At 42.3% G+C, this 17808-nt stretch overlaps 1 non-coding gene across 1 annotated transcript; it reads left to right on the forward strand.

The window, feature by feature from the left end:
- Window positions 1-15211: 15211 nt before the first annotated feature.
- Window positions 15212-15315, forward strand: LOC115899757. The gene has a single exon (XR_004059368.1). It is a non-coding gene; the product is annotated as a U6 spliceosomal RNA (small nuclear RNA).
- The last annotated feature ends 2493 nt before the right edge of the window (window positions 15316-17808 follow it).

Genomic DNA, 17808 nt, shown 5'->3' on the forward strand with positions numbered 1-17808 from the left:
TTAGCAAGAAATCTGACCTCAGTTTTCTCTTGAATGGGTTATAGCTCTTTCAGTATTTCTGTTTATCAACACACTTCTAACTGAACAGCAGGAATTAGTTGGCCAACAGAAAAGTAAGGTGGCAATGAATCTATTCTCTGCTTATAGATTTACCAGCTAAAAAAGAATTTGAGAACTGCAGCAGCCTTCATTAGTTAAGATTAAACCTTTAACTCAAAAAAAGTATCACTTGAAGACCAACAGAGAAAATCATACTTAGAAAAAGGAATGCTATGATTTGCTTTAAACAGTAATTCTTCCACTTTAAAAAGAAAAAAACTTCAAAGGGTCTTTAAACTAGTAATCTTTAAAGTGACTTTCAAATTACATTTATTTACATCTTGATAAGAGCACAGGTATCTTGAAATTCAGGGGAGAGGGGAGACTTAGCCTTAATTTCAGTTGCTGTATTCTATGGGGAATCCAGGAAAAAGCAGGGTTGGGACCTGAATTATACAGAAAATTCTCTGATTCCTCACTCCCTTTATTGTAGCAGGAACTAGCAGTTAAGTACTAGCTCCTGAAGATCACACCCCTTTCTGGCTCACTTCCTACTTGCGGGTTGATTTACAGTGATAATTTTCTTTAGACATTTTAAAAAGTGACTGTTCATTAAAAAAAAAAGAAAGAGATATATTGGACAGTATCTTCCTGAATGTCAAAGGCTGACGATAATTGGGTCATTTGATTTCTCCTCGTTTTTCTAAATTCTCTGATATCCTGCACAATAACTTTCTTCCCCCAATCAATTAGTCTAACAATTCATATCCATATTTTATTTTTAATGGTTGACTACTCATTTCATTAAAAATGTAAGTGCATTAGCTTCCTGTGAAATGATTCCATTGGGATGGGCATATTTAAATATTCATAACATAAAAATTAATAAATCTGAGCACAGTGTTTGCATTTTAAAAAGTCAGGCTACTGTCAGATGTACCATGTCCCAGATGAGATTCACTAAATTAAAAACCTCGAGCATCCTCTTTTTATTGATTCTTCTTTACAACAAAACAATGCAACAGAAACGCAATGGAAATAGGATTGCTACCCAATAACTCACTGCTTCTCTCAGCTTCATTCAATTCTAGCTTGCTTCTCCTCCTTCTCGTCTATCATACTACCTTCCACCCCATCACCTGGATTCTCACCACTAAATCAGCCTTAATATCAAAGAAGTTAAATGCTGGGTGTGGATAATATTTATTTCCCTTGAATTCAATATCTCTTTCTCCCTCTGCCAAAATAAATCCAGTGGATCCCAATGGTGCACAGCAAGAGCTCCAGGGAAAACCTTTCCTGAAAAGCTTCTCCCCAACTGGAGGAAGGATCCTACACTTCACGATGAGTAAAAGCGATTTGTTGTTTGTGTGTTCATGAGCATTATATAGCCCTAGAATCAGCAAATTTCACAAATGAGTAGATTGATTTAGGAGGCCGAGGGAACCAGCCAATGCAGGGCAGCTCTAATAACTACCAGAGGCTTGAGGATGCCACTCAGAAAGCGGAAGGAACACTGAAACAGGCAGGACCTGCCCTCCCTGAAGAGCCCCTGGTAACCCAGCAGGGGATTACACTTTCCTCACATCCAGCCCGAAATCACTCCTGTTAGTGAAACTTGCCTGCATTTTCTTTCTTTCTATTTTTTTTTTAGACAGTCTCGCCTTGTCGCCCAGGCTGGAGCGCAGTGGCGTGATCTTGGCTCGCTGCAAGCTCCGCCTCCCGGGTTCCCGCCATTCTCCTGCCTCAGCCTCCCGAGTAGCTGGGACTGCAGGCGCCGCCGCCACCACCCCCGGCGAATTTTTTTGTATTTTTACTACAGACAGGGTTTCACCGTGTTAGCCAGGACGGTCTCCATCTGACTTTGTGATCCGCCCGCCTTGTCCTCCCCCAGTGCTGGTATTACAGGCGTGAGCCACTGCGCCCGGCCGAAACTTGCCTGGTTTTTCTAGGTTGGTGATACGGTTTGGCTGTATCCTCAGCCAAATCTCTACTTGAATTATATCTCCTAGAACTCCCATGTGCTGTGGGAGGGACCCCGGGGGAGGTAATTGAATCACGGGGGTCAGTCTTTCCCGTGCTATTCTCGTGATAGTGAGTAAGTCACACGAGATCTGATGGATTTATCGGGGTTTCCGCTACTCCTGCTGCTCTATTTTCTCGCCGCTGCCACGGAAGAAGTGCCTTTTGCTTCCCGCAACGATTCTGATTCCTCCCCAGCCATGCGGAACTGTAAGTTCAGTTAAACCTCTTTTTGTTCCTAGTTTTGCCTATGGCTGTATCAGCAGCATGGAAACAGGCTAATACAGTTGTTCTTCAAACAATACCTTTCTTTGAGTTAAAGGTTTAAGTTAACTAATGAAGACTGCAGCAGTTCTCAAATTCTTTTCTAGCTGGTAAACCTATACACAAAGAACAGATTCACCACCACCTCATGCTTTTTTATGGGCCATCGAGTTTCTGCTCTGTTCAGTGTAAAGCGTGTTGATAAAGAGAAAGGCAAAAACAGCTATAACCCATTCAAGAGAAGATTGAGCTCAGATTTCTTGCTAACTACCTCTCACTACTGATAGCAAAACTTGTCTGGATTAGCGCCCTCCAGTACTGTGGATGATTTATTATGAACTAGGTTATTGGGAGGAACATGGAATTTGGAGTCAGGAGACAGAAGTTCCAACCCTTAGATATACAATTTCAGCGTTCTAAAATTATGTATAAAAAGAGTAGGTCTTGCAAGAGAAAGCCCAGGGCTGGACAGGCAAATAGTGATTTTAAAAGGGACCCCACCCTATCCCTACAAGGACTTAGATTACACTCCTTTATTTGGGGTCCATATAGAGCCTCTGAGTCCCTCTCGGCCCACTCCTTTGTTCAGCCTCTGCAAAATGACCATGAGTTGAAACCTATTTGCCATCTCTAAGGGTGAGTGATTAACAGAGAAGAAATTATTTTCACTTGGTCAAGGCAGGGCAGGGGCAAATTGACTAACTTCCTGGCTCTCAAGGCCTCTATGAGGCATCAGATTTTGGAGCTCAAGCCTCAGGTTTAAGACTGAAAAGAGTGAGAAGCCCTCAGGATAGCAAAGACAAGATCCCCAGGTGTATTTGAAATGGTCCCTGAACCACTCAAGCCACATGGACATGTCTGTGTTTCGTTCTCAGAAAATGTGGAGCCATGTTTGTGATTCTAGTCTTCTTTTATAAATTAAATTCCTCTTCTGGGTCAAGTAAGGAAAGAAAATACTCAAATCCACACACTGTTTATTTGATTTTGCTGAAAACTTATAAAATTCAGTTCTATTATAAAACAGGCACATGTGGAATTTATACGCACTGGAGAGAGACAGATGGTGTACAGTTTCTCCCTGCATGTATACACACAGGCTATGAATGTATAAAATATACAAAGAATGGAATGTTTCGAGGTTTTATATATATTATACAGCCTGAAAAATCCTGGAGTCATCTATTCCAGAACTTCTCAAAGTGTGGTCCACCAGCCACCTGCATCAGAACCTCCTGGGGTATCTGCTAAAATTCGGAACGGGGGCCCCACTCCAGACCTTCTCAATTGATCTTCTGCATACCCCCACCAAGACTGATTCTGGATCAGTGATGTATGATTGGTTGACAGGGAGCCTTTTGAAGATACAAATGTTACTCTGTAGCTCAGAGGACCTAGGCATGTGTTTCTGGGCATGGCTGTATTTCATAGGCCAGTGTAAATAAGTTACCAATGGCTTTAGTAGTATTATCTTGACTTGCCCCCCAGTCCCCCCCCCCCCATCAGCTAATCATGACTTTAATTAAGTCTGGGTTGCATCCTTTTTTAGTTCTTCCTCCCGGATTTGCAGTGCATTATATTCAGCAGTGGGGAAACTTCTTAGAACAATCCCTTGTTATATCTGAACTTGCCTCTTCCCCCCAAGTCAATTATAGCCTCTTTGCAGTTTTCCAGCTGTGCTCTTGACATAATTAAATGGTCTTGATTTTCTGAAATCCAGTAGTTAATGGGAGAGAATGAGCTACAGTAAAAATGAACAATAGCAATGCTACATATTTATCCTCTTCTCACCTGGAGGCCCCACACACATTTAAGCTGATATGATTAATTGGGAATACAGTGAATCTCTTTATCATTACAGAAAATCAGGCCCCTTGAAGGAGTAAATTATGGCACCTGCTTAGTTGCATTAAAATCATGACTTAAAAGGTTTAGGCAGTAGTTAAGTAATATGCCAGAAGAGACAGAAAGTGAAGGGAGAACTCAGAAGTTAAACTTGCTCAAGAACTCAACTTGGCCCAAGCTTCAAGCACAGTGCCCTAATTTGTAGACTCCAGTGTTGGCCATATAGAATAAAGAACTGGGAGGCTGGAGAGGTTTTGAGCATCAGTTCAGGACCAGGGAGGAGAAGGTAGCCATCCTCTGAGGAATTACCTGGATAATCCTGCACAAATATGGTAGTTTCACAGCTGGGACGTGAAACAGTTGGTGGCCACAGGGTTCAAAACGCTCAGCCAAGCTCCTGAAAGTTCTGATTGGCCAATGCTTTGTGGGGTTGAGAGCGATTTTTCTGCCGGAGAGTTTAATTTTTCCCTTTCATAGGCATCCTCTGTGCTGTCCTTAGGGAAAAGAGCTGTTGTCAAAATCTCTGCTCAAGGAAGAATCTTGTAGATTTTATTATGCTATAAATTGTTGCATGTCACCTCGAGAAAGAATTTATCTCAACTCTTCTGTAGGATAAGGGGATAGAGGTGCAGGATAACTCTTGTGGTGGGGGCTGAGAGAAAGCTGTGTAGCTAGGGATACCAAGGCCCCTGCTTCCCTAGGCCTGCCTTGGTAGATATCATAAAAATGTGACAAGGCTGCAAGCCCTGCTTCGAGTTGTGTAGACAGCAGATCTGGAAAAGGGGCAGTGGATCTACTCCAGTACCTGGGAAGGCAACAGAGACCACCAGTCCCCAGCATGGTAGAAGGCCACATTCACTGAGCACTTTCCAGGTGCCGATTACTGTGATCAGTTTCCTTCCTTTCTTCCTTCCTTCCTCTCTATCTTTCTCTCTCTTTCCTTCTTTCTTTCTCTCTTTCTTTCTCAGGATCTTTCTCTGTTGCCCAGGCATGCAGTGGCGTGATCACAGCTCACTGCAGCCTTGACCTGTAAGACTCAAGCGATCCTCCCCCATCAGCCTCCCGAGTAGTGGGGACTATGGGTGTGCACCACTACACCTGACGAATTTTTTGATTTTCTTTAGAGGCAAGGTCTTGCTTTGTTAGCCAGGCTTGTCTCCAAACACTGGGCTCAAGCAATCCTCTGGACTTGACCTTCCACAGTGCTGAGATTACAGGCGTGAGCCTGTGATAACAGTTTCTTACTACTACTGCTACCACTGTCATCACTACTGTTACCAACACATAAGAACCTAGACACGTCATCTCACATAATCCGCACAAGAAGCCCATGAGGTTCACATGCTTACTGTACAGATAAGGAGAAGGTAGTTTAGGGAATTAAGTCACTTGGTCAGGGTCATGTGATGTGATTGCAGAGGAGCTGCTCTTAACCCCTCCTCTACATGCCTGATGTTTTCAGTGCTTGATGGTACTTCAGGCTCACAACAGCTCCACCCCCTTCTTAGAGATAAGGAAATAAAATGGAGGCCTAGAGAGCTTCAGAGGTGTTTCCAAAAGTGACGCCTCTGGAGTGATAACACCAAGACTCACGCCCAGGTCTACCTAATGCAGAGAACAGCGGCCTGGCTGGGGAAGACCTTTAGTTGTTGGAGAGTTGTTGATCTTCAAGGCAACAACAAACATTGGCTGAAGACTGTTTGATTCAGACCCTCATATGGGGTCTTGCTTGGTGCCAGCTCAGACTGGAGCTAACATCACCCAAACCCTGGCTGCAGTTGTGCAGACAGGACTGTCATACCTTAAGCCAAAGCACAAATTCAGACAACATAAGTGAATGACAAAATGCATGGCTGAGACAACAATGGGTGATCAGGAGGGGCAGAAAAAAATCATTGTGAGTCAGTGGTTGGGGAAGGTCTCCTGGAGAAAGAGGATTTGAGATGCATAGAAAATGGTGGGTGATATATGAGGAAGCAAAGGATTATTTAATATGCATCTTTTTCTCCAATATCTGCAAATGTTTTCATTGTGCTAGACATGATGGGGGAAGCTAAAGAAATAGGAAATTCATTTACTAGTTTTAAATGGCTGATAGTCTAGTCAGTGAAATAGGACCTACAGGAAATGGCGATGATAAATACTAGCCAATATCCAGTTCATGGCTAAGTTAGGCTCTATTCTCTCTGAGTACTGCAGAGTTTCAGAGGTCAGTAAAGGGTAGGGTGGTCAGGAAAGGCTTCATGCAGGAGGAAGGACTTGAGACATGCCTTGGAAGATGCAGCAGTGAGAGGAGCATATAAAGTCAGTAAATGCACAGAACAGGGAGGGAATGTGGGTGCTCATGGGCTGGTGAGCAGTGGAGCCATCAGGGATGGTGGCAAACCTCAGAGACATCTTCCATATTTGGGGGCTGGGGTAAACTGAGTCCCTTAAAGCTACCCAAATAATTTAGAATTAAGGTTGCTATCCTATGAGTTAAACTATAAAATATGCACATGGCGGATAAAAGCAAGAGAGGCCAAATCATCTAAGAGGAAATGCCTCCAGCCTTACGAAGACTTAGAAGTGTAATTTCTTCATCTCTAAAGACAGAATATGGCCACCAGAAAAAGAGATAGTCAGTTCGCAAACTAGGAACCTCATGGGGTGAAGGTTGACTATGCTCATCTCAGCACTGTCCAGGAAGAATGGATCCCAACCCAGCTGTCCACTCCCAGTGGCTGGTCTATGTCTTGTTTCTGATCATACCAGCACCACTAAGGTGGGTTCTTCCCTGAGAGAGGCCTCTATTCCCCTGACAAATGAGGTGGCTAAATCTCCAAAACTGATGTTCAGGCCCAGGCTGTGGCAAAACCACCCAATACGGCCACTCCATGGAGATGTGTTTGTCAGCTGCTGGCTTCCCCATGAGACCCCCAGGCTGTTGCACATCCCTCACTGGTTATGCACTGCATACTCTAGGGGGTCATCACCTAGCACCCCCTCCACAAATGCACTGGCAACCTGTGCAACCCCTTCAATGAGTTTCCACTTAAGCATCAATAAATATATTCCAAAGGTCCTCAGCCATTCCTAGTGCTAGGGAGCAAGGAGAGTTAAATCAGGGCCTACTTTTGGCCCCACCTTGGGCTCCAGCAGTTGCAGGAGCACAGCCCCTGGCCTCAGGAACCACACATTGAAGGGGAGTGATTCCCATTCACTGCCATCATGGGGCAGCATACTTGACATTCCCATGCTATCTTTCACACAGCTCCGGGTTCTGGCAGCTGTCAGAATATCATCAGCCTCCCCTGCCTTGCACACGAAATGGACAAGATTGTGGAACCAGCTACCGAAGATAATTTAAAATTCTAGGGTATGGTTTTCTGACCCAACATTGACCTGATTTCGAAGACAGTCTTATTTCCTTGGTGGTGAGTTTCATGCCAGAAAATTATTGTTTTGTAAATAACTAGCCAATCCTCCTCGGCAGATGGAGGCTCCTAGTGTCAAGACTTGAGTCACAGCCCCAGGAATCTTGAATGGAAATGAGGATAGGCACTTGACTAACAGCGGGTGAGTACTGAGAGCCCTGGGGTTTCCACAGAAGATGAAGTTTCATGAAATCTCTCTCCGGGTGATACCGTTTGGTCTTGTCCCTCTCCAAATTTCATCTTGAATTGCAGCTCCCATAATTCCCTCCTGTTGTGGGAGGGATCCAGTGGGAGATAATTGAATCATGGGGGCAGTTTCCCCCATACTGTTCTCATGGTGGTGAATCAGTCTCGCGGTACCTGATGGTTTTACAAGAGGAAACCCCTTTCTCTTGGCTCTCACTCTTCTCTTGTCTGCCTCCATGTGAGACCTTCCTTTCACTTTCCACCGTAATTGTGAGTCCTCCCCAGCCATGTGGAACGTGAGTCCATTAAACCTCTTTCTTTTGTAAATTGCCCAGTCTTTGGTATGCCTTTATCAGCAGTGTGAAAATGGACTAATACACCAGGTGAGTCCACGGCAGCCTCATTAGTGATATTTTCTCTCAGTGGAAGGAAGCCAGGTGCCCTCCCAGGCTGGATAATCCAGCTTGACACAGTAGGGGTCCAAGATCTCTAGAGAAAGAGAGCAGAGGTTGGGAACTTTCACATAGGGAAGAAAACGTGTGTGCGCGCGCGCATGCGTGCGTGTGTGCGTGTGCATGCGTGCATCTTGGAGGATACTTAGAATAAAGAAGGGTGAAGGGTTTCCTCTGAATATTGAAGTTGTTTTGGATTTAAGAAGTTCACACAGAACACCCATTTTCTCCACCTGAATTCCCAATCCAGAAAGAGGAAGATGCAGGCGGTCCACGGTTGGAGATTAGCAGGTCAACTGTGTTCCTAACACGCTGGTGAGCAGGTGTGGTCTTATACCTGCCACCTAAGTGTTGTGCCAGCACTTTATCCCTAGGGACCCTCCCAGTTCAAGGTGAGGCCAGAGCCTACCAGGCTTTCCTCACAGAGCTGGGTCCCTCTGCAGGGACAGAGGCACCAGGATGGGTCGGTGCTGCCTGCAGATAGATCTGGAGCAAGAAGGAACGAAGAAAAGCTGTGTCACACAGGCCCAGATTCTTCTCCCCGTCACCAGCCTGATGAGTGACTCTCTTCTGAGAGCGTGGGGGTAAATAGAGGCTCAGGTAGGGCAAAGTACCTTAAAGGAGGTTCCTCCTCATGGAAGCACACACCCATGGGGAAGAAGTTCTCCTGACCCTTAAGAAGTTCTTTGCCAACATGAAGGAACAACTAGAATCTGTATTGCACTATAAGGTTTTCCTCATTTGTGACTGATCTAAACTGACTAGAAATCAGGTGTCTCTATGAGTATCCCATAGACTTCCAAGATGTGCACAGGTATTGCTGTTGCAAGGCTTAGTTTACCAGCCCAGAGAGGCTTACATGTCACAATGATGATGTATGAGAATGGGGTCAGAAGAAGAGATGTGCCTACAGGTCAAGAGGGCACCCCCAAAACCTCCCTGGGCTTCTTACATTCCCTGAGTGTTGAACGTACTTCTGTCAGGTAGAAATGCAAGCCCCTTGAGAGGAGGGCACGTGTATGATCTTTCTCAGAACTGGCCCTTTTCATCTTCGGTGTGGCTCAGCAGTGCTTCCATGATTTTTTTTCTCCATCCACATGGGACTGAAAACTGGCAGATTTAGATATTAACTTGGATTGTTCCTACCAACTCTGACCCTGACAGCTATTGCAACCATTAAATGCACAGTTAGAAGGTCACCTTGTCCAGTCTCCTACCCCTGAAAAATTCCAACAATCCCTTTAGATAGTAACTTACATAGCTTCTGTCCTCCACAAATTCCTTTAGTAACTGCACTGAATCCTGAATGTTTTGAGACCGTCATCTCAATTAGCTAGATGCTTTGTGGCAGGATTTTGTTTAATTTAATCTTAAGCTTAACTCGTGCCTTACTCATTCTTTTAAAATGCCTGTGATATTAAAAAATCTTTCTAAAGTATGTGAGCTCTATATGCATACTAAAAGAAGAAGTTTAGGCTCTCCCTGCTGAGAATGGCAGTCGGATTAATCTGAGATGGGACTAGGCTAATGAAATGAGGTTGAAGATTCAGATGATGGTGGGGGTTGCAGCCGGAAGCCAGATCCAGAACAAAGAAGAACAGGTCCAGCTTGCTAAGCCATGGGCAAGAACAGAAGATGTCAGAGTTGGGACAGATTTCACTTATGGCTCAGGGTCAAAAATAGAAGATAGTCAGGGGCCAATAGAGAACACAGATGTTTCAAGCACCAAATGACTCCTCCTCACTTACGGGGGTTGCAGGGTGGTTGTTAGTCTGTAGCCCTCTACCTCCCTTCAAGATCCTGGCGTCCTGCTGTGTGAGCAGGACAACCTGGACACAGCCAAAGGCCTTGCAACACCCAACACAATAATTGTGAACATTACAATTCTTACGCAAAAAGCCCTTATGTATATTTAAGATATTACTCTGCAAAGCGCTTCTATGTGCATAAAAATGGCAGTAAGATATTAAATGGAGTGCACCACCTCATTTAATATACATGGAATGGAATATAAGGTTATTGGCAATCAAGTTATGGAGAGTGCAATCATATTTAATCTTATTTTCTGATCATGATATGATGATATACACAAAGACTAGAAAGCTCTTTTTGCAAGTCTCTACCCAGATCTAGAAAATGTTACTCTCCCTGATTAAGTAGATGGATCGGTCTTGCTTCCTGGTGTGACATTGGAGGGTATCCAGGCAATAGAAGTGAACGAGACTTTAGGAAATGATGTTCTCTCTGAGTCTTGTTTAATTCTGAACTCAGGAGGCTTCAGCATTCACCAGAGTAGAATAAGTATATATGTGGAAACTGTATCTGTGAATTGCATTCTAGCCAGCGTTTCTATCTCTTGCTCTTTGCCCTTTAATATAGTTGAAATGTCGCAGGATGAAATAGAAAAAAAGTCTATGTTTCTCAATGAAATCCAATTGCATGGACATTACCATGTTCATAAATCCTCCAAATTTAGTCCTCTGGAATTTTCCCAGATTGAAATCAAATACACTCCTGCCTGGCTCACAAGTTCCAAGTCAGCAGTATCTCTCATTGCACACAGCCTGTATGTGACACTTTTGCAGGAGGTTATCACAATATAAGGACTGTCTTAGTACTCAGAGCTTATCTAATCAGGTTTTTTTGACACTTGTTTTATTGTGTTCAAATCTCACAGGCTGATCAAGTGACTGGACTGTTTAGTGAGCTGTCAGGAAGGAGAGCTTCCTTGCAAATGCCTGTCCTTGTTTTAAACCCATTCTCCCACAAGTTAGAGGAGTGTTGCCTCATCCAGCCTGACTGATCACTAACTTGGAAACCTGGGCCTTAGTCTTATCTCTCCAGTTTTAGAAAATATTCCTGAATGGGGTAGATATTTGGATAAGATGATTTGTAAGGTCCCTTTGTAGATACTAAAATACAATCACCACAGCATCTATCACAATTCCTTCCTGCTCCTTATCACCAAAATAAGTATTTAATTATGGAATAAATGAATGAGTAAGTGAATAAATGAATAAATGGACAGAATCATCAAGTGACTATGAGGACATCAAGTCCTCTTACCACATCTGCCCTGGAAAGCCATTTTGCTTTGGATAAAATCTCTTGCAAAAAAGACATTTCTGGTGCCAGATATGTTCCTTGGTATGCTAGAGCTCCAGTGGTAGGCAGGCAACCTTATCTACTCTTGGGTTTCTCACCACATGGAGATGTAACTGACACCCTTCAAAACAAATGGGATTACCACTTCACACTCATTAGGATGGCTATTATAAAAAATTGAACAAGTGTTCGTAAGAATGTGAAGACATTGGAGCTCTTGCAATTGCTGGTGGGAATGCAAAATGGTGCAGCTGCTATGAAAAACTGGTGGTTCCTCAAAAAGTTACACATAGAATCCAGCAATAACCAGGAAAGGACATAACCAAAAAACTACAGACCAAAACTACAGACCAATATCCCTGATGAACGTAGATTAAAAAACTCTTAACTAAATGCTAACTGAATCCGATAACATGTCAAAAAGATAATTCACCATGATCAAGTGGGTTTCATACCACGGATGCAAGGATGGTTGAACATATGCAAGTCAATAGATGCCATACATTACATAAACAGAATTAAAAACAAAAGTCACATGATCATCTCAATAGATGCAGAAAAAACATTTGACAAAATCCAACAACACTTCATGATTAAAACTCTCTGCAAAATCAGCATAGAAGGGACATATCTCAGTGTTCTAAAAGCCATCCATGACAAACCCACAGCCAACATAATACTGAACAGGGAAAAGTTGAAAGCATTCCCTCTGAGAACTGAAACAAGACTAGGATGCCCACTCTCACCATTTCTATTCAACATAGTACTGGAAGTTCTAGCCATAGCAATCAGACAAGAGAAAAAAATAAAGGGCATCCAGATTGATAAAGAGGAAGTCAAACTGTTGCTATTTGCTGATGATATGATTGTATATCTAGAAAACTCCAAAGACTGCTCCAAAAGCTCCTAGAATTGAGAAAATAATTCCGCAAAGTTTCAGGATACAAAATTAATGTACGCAAGTCAATAGCTCTCCCATACACCAACAGCGACCAAGCTGAGAATAAAACCAAGAACTCAACTCCTCTTATAATAGCTGCAAAACAATAAAATACTTAGGAGTATACCTAAGCAAGGAGGTGAAAGACCTCTACAAGGAAAACTATAAAACACTGCTGAAAGAAATCATAGATGACACAAACAAATGGAAACACATCCCATACTCATGGATGGGTAGAATCAATACTGTGAAAATGACCATTTTGCCAAAACCAATCTACAAATTCAATGTAATTCCCATCAAAATACCGCCATCATTCTTCACAGAACTAGAAAAACAATCCTAAAATTCATATGGAACCAAAAAAGAGCCCACATAGCCAAAGCAAGACTAAGCAAAAAGAACAAATCTGGAGGCATCACATTGCCTGATTTCAAACTATATTATAAGGTTATAGTCACCAAAGCAGTATGGTACTGGCATAAAAATAGGCACATAGACCAATGGAACAGAATAGAGAACCCAGAAGTAAACCCAAATACTTACAGCCAACTGATCTCCCACAAAGAAAACAAAAACATAAAGTGGGGAAAGGACACCCTATTCAACAAATGGTGCTGGGATAATTGGCAAGCTACATGTAGGAGAATGAAACTGGATCCTCATCTCTCACCTTACACAGAAATCAATTCAAGATGGATCAACGACGTAAGTCTAAAACCTGAAACTATAAAAATTCTAGAGGATAACATTGGAAAACCCTTGGAAAAACCCTTCTAGACATTGGCTTAAGCAAGGATTTTGTGACCAGTAACCCAAAAGCAAATGTAATAAAAATAAAGATAAATAGCTGGGACTTAATTAAAGAGCTTTTACATGGCAAAAGGAACAGTCAGCAGAGTAAACAGACAGCCCACAGAGGGATAGAAAATCTTCACAATCTATACATCTCACAAAGGACTGATATCCAGAATCTACAATGAACTCAAACACATTAGCAAGAAAAAAAAATAATCCCATCAAAAAGTGGGCTAAGGATATAAATAGACAGTTCTCAAAAGAAGATATACAAATGGCCAACAAACGTGAAAAAAAAAAAAACCACTAATGATCAAGGAAATGCAAATCAAAACCACAGTGATACCACTTTACTCCTTCAATAATGGCCATAATCAAAAAATCAAAAAATAATAGCTGTTGGCATTGATGCAGTGACAAGGGAACACTTCTACACTGCTGGTGGGAATGTAAACTAGTACAACCACTGTGGAAAACAGTATGGAGATTTTTTTAAAGAACTAAAAGTAAAACTGCCTTTTGATCCAGCAATCCCACTACTGGGTGTCTATCCAGAGGAAAAAAGTCATTATACGAAAAAGACACTTGCACAGTTGCACATGCATGTTTATAGCAACAGAATTCACGATTGCAACAATATGGAACCAGCCAAAATGCCCATCAGTCAATGAGTGGATAAAGGAATTGTGATATATATATATATGTAAAAATATGTATATACATATATAGATATATACACATATACACATGCACCATGGAATACTACTCAGTCACAAAAATGAATGAATTAATGGCATTGACAGCAACCTGAATGGGATTGGAGACTATTATTCTAAGTGAAGTACCTCAGGAATGGAAAATGAAACATTGTATACTCTCACTCATAAGTGGGAGTTAAACTATGAGGATGCAAAGGCATAAGAATGACACAATGGACTTTGGGGACTTGGGGGGAAAATTTGGGAAGGGAGTGAGGGATAAAAGACTAAAAATTTGGTTCAGTGTATACTGCTTGGGTGATGGGTGCACCAAAATCTCACAGATCACCACTAAAGAACTTACTCATGTAACCAAATACCACCAGTTCCTCAAAAACCTATGGAAATAAAAAAGTTAAAAAAAAAAAAAAGAATCTAGCAATAAACAATAAACATGTGATTCAGCATTTCCACTTCTAGGGATATACCCAAAGAATTAAAAGCAGAACTCAGGCCGGGTGCAGTGGCTCACACCTGTAATTTCAGCACTTTGGGAGGCTGAGGCAGGAGGATGGCTTGAGCCCAGGAGCTTGAGACCACCCTGGGCAACATGGCATAACATCATTTCTACCAAACATACAAAAAAATGGGCCAGGCGCTGTGGCTCATGCCTGTAATCCCAGCACTTTGGGAGGCTGAGGCAGGAGCATCTCTTGAACCCTGGTGATAGAGGTTGCAGTGAACCAAGATTGTGTCACTGCACCCCAGCCTGGGTGACAGTGAAACTCTGTCTTAAAAAAAAAAAAAAAAAATAGCTGGGCGTGGTGGTACACATCTGTATTCACAGCTACTCTGGAGGCTGAGGCAGGAAGATGGTTTGAGCCTGGGAGATGGAGGTTGCAGTGAGCGGAGATTGCACCATTACACTCCAGCCTGGGCAACAGAGCCAGACCCTGTCTCAAAAAATAATAATAATAAAAGTAGAACTCAGATATTTGTACATCATGTTCATAGCAGTATCATCCACAATAGCCAAAATGTAGAAACAACCGAAATAGTCATCAACAGATGAATAGATACACAAAATGAATATACATGTATGCAATAAAATATTATCTAGCCTTAAGAAGAAAGACTTCTTATACCTGCTACAACATGGATAAATCTTGAACACCTTGTATTACATGAAATAAACTAAACATAAAAGGACAAATATGTACTGTTTCACTCCACCAATGTGAGGTACCTCACAGGCAAATTCTTAGAGACAGAAAGTATACCATAGGTTACCAGCAGTAGGGGAACGGGGGGTAATGAGTTATTGTTTCATCGGTACAGAGTCTCAATTTGGGATGATGGAAAAGTACTGGAGAGGGATCATAACAATGGTCGTATGACATTGTTAATGCACTTAATGCCCCTGGATGTACGTTTAAGAATGGTTCCAGTTCTTGCTTCAGCAGCCATATACTAAAATTGGAATGATATGGAGAAAATTAGCATGACCCCTGTGCCAGGATGACATGCACATTCGTGAAGCATGCTATATTAAAAAAAAAAAAAATGAAATCAGCTGGGCGCAGTGGCTCATGCCTGTAATCCCAGCACTCTGGGAGGCTGAGGCAGGTGGGTTACTTGAGGCCAGGAGTTTGAGACCAGTCTGGCCAACATGGTGAAACCCTGTCTCTATTAAAAATATAAAAATTAGCTGGGCATGGTGGCATATGTCTGTAGTCCCAGCTACTTGGGAGGCTGAGGCAGGATAATCGCTTGAACCCTGGAGTCGGAGGTTGCAGTGAGTGAGCCATGACCATGCCACTACACTCCAGCCTGGGCAACAGAGTGAGACTTGGTTGCAAAAAACAAACCAAACAAACAAACTATATATATGTATATATAATCCTGTCTTTTGCAGCAACGTGGATGGGGCTGGAGGCTATTATCCTAAGTGAAATAACGCAGAAACAGAAAATTAAATACTGCAAGTTCTCACTTATAAGTGGGGACCAAACAATGGGTACACCTGGACATACGGAGGGAAATAATAGACACTGGGGACTCCAAGGAGGGGGAAGATGAGGGACCTGAGGGTTGAAAAATTATCTACTCGGTACAGTCTTCATCCTTCAAGTGAATGGGCACACTAGAAGTCCAAATCTCACCATTACGCATTATATCCATGGAACAAACCTGCACACGTATGCCCTGAATCTATTTTTACAAAATTTTTTCTGCACCCTCAAAAAAGTAGAATTCTAAAAAGTGTCTATGTTGAAACTCTGAATAAAATGCTCAGCACTTACATATAAGTTGTAACCATTTTTAAGTGTACAATCCAGGACCGTTAAATACAGTTTACAAATATAATTTAAAAGATGGTTATGGGGTAAAATGTTCTGTTATGTATATTTTAGTATAATAAAAAATAGTAAAAACAAAAAAGCAAATGTGACATTTGAGAGGCTGAAGATAGGAGACAGATATCAGGTAAGAAAGTGATGCCTCAAAATTCTACTAACTCCATTAGCCAGCATTTCATGTTGCTTTATAGCTTCCAGGTGCCCTTATATACCACTGTCTCTATCCTTAAAACATCTCTCGGGAATGGGATTGTACGCCCATTCACAAAAGACTGAGGCTCAGAGATGTTAACTCACCCAGCGCCTTATCACTAGTCAGTAGCAGAGCTGTGACTTGAACACATTTCTCTTCAGTCAAAATACTGTGCTTTTTCAGTTATTACAGTGACCAATTTTACAGTGATCACCATGCAGATTGCAAAAATGAAGCTCATTTCTAGGACCAGCGAGAAAGGCTAGTGAGCTGGCAATATGTGCTGGCCCCAAGGACAAGACAGCCTGCACCCTGCACCTGGCCTTACTCTCACCCTCCCCTGGAGGGGGAGGGCAATACAATCTACAGTTGGGTTGACAGCATGAAGTGCATTCGCTTTAAAGATACATCTTGACTATAAAACAAACAGAACCCCCACCGCTCCCTCCTTAAAGCTTTATGTATTCAGGGATCTTTTTAAGGCACTGACCTCAAATTTTAATCTTCTGCATGTTCGAAACCAGTACTTCTCTCACAGCCCCATGGTACTCTTTCAAGAAAACTTTTCCATAGTTTCACATTGGAAGCCAGCATACTTGGCATGAAACCGCTATTTACAAGTATGATGAGGAGTTTTCCCCACCTGGTGAAATTCATTAATCTAATTTTCACTTTGTATGTGAGGTTAATCTCTTCAGGGCCCCATTTAGCACAAAGATAACCATATATCTTACAATTTTATGGTTGCAGAAGTCACTATATCAAACCATCTACTGGCTTTTTCTGAGCAAAGCCATGCATCTGTGTAATTAATCTAGACTCTTCTCCTGCCTAAACCAAGCAAGTGCAGCTCTGCCTGTTGCAATCCATAGCAGCTTGAAAGATGGCAGGGAAGGCCCTTGAATTCTGATTTTCAACCCCAAGGTATCCACTCATGGATTTCCCATTGTTCTTGGCATTCCTGCAGTGTGCTGTTAATTAAACTCCCCAAATTGTTATTTCCAGGCCATGACTGCCTTGAGATGCCAAGAGTGGGTTAAGCAGACTCCACCTACTGACCATCTGCCCTGAATTTGCAGAATGCTTCTCCGGAACAGCAAATGTTGGTTTTCCAGGCTGGGCAGTGTGCTCACCCAAACACTGCCCACTGAAGCTGGGGATAGACAGTGGAGCCTTGTGGTTAGGAACACAGGCTCCAAACCAGACCACTGAGGTTTCAATCCTGACTGCACCACAAGCAAGTTCTGTGACACTGAGAAAGCCTCTTAACTTCTCAATACCTGGTTTCCTCATCTAAAAAGTAGAGATAATAATAGCATACTCACCCTGTAAGTAGTTGGGATTAAGTAGATTCTAATATGTAAAGTTCTAAAAATAGTGCTGGAAGTTGGGGAAGAGCTCAATATAGGTTAATTACTACCACTCTTAGTATTAATAATATATATCTTGATTTACAGAGTAATTCACTAAAATGCAAACCTTCAGACATTCCC

Source organism: Rhinopithecus roxellana, chromosome 9 (genome assembly GCF_007565055.1).
Source record: "Rhinopithecus roxellana isolate Shanxi Qingling chromosome 9, ASM756505v1, whole genome shotgun sequence".
Classification (NCBI taxonomy): Eukaryota; Metazoa; Chordata; class Mammalia; order Primates; family Cercopithecidae; genus Rhinopithecus; species Rhinopithecus roxellana.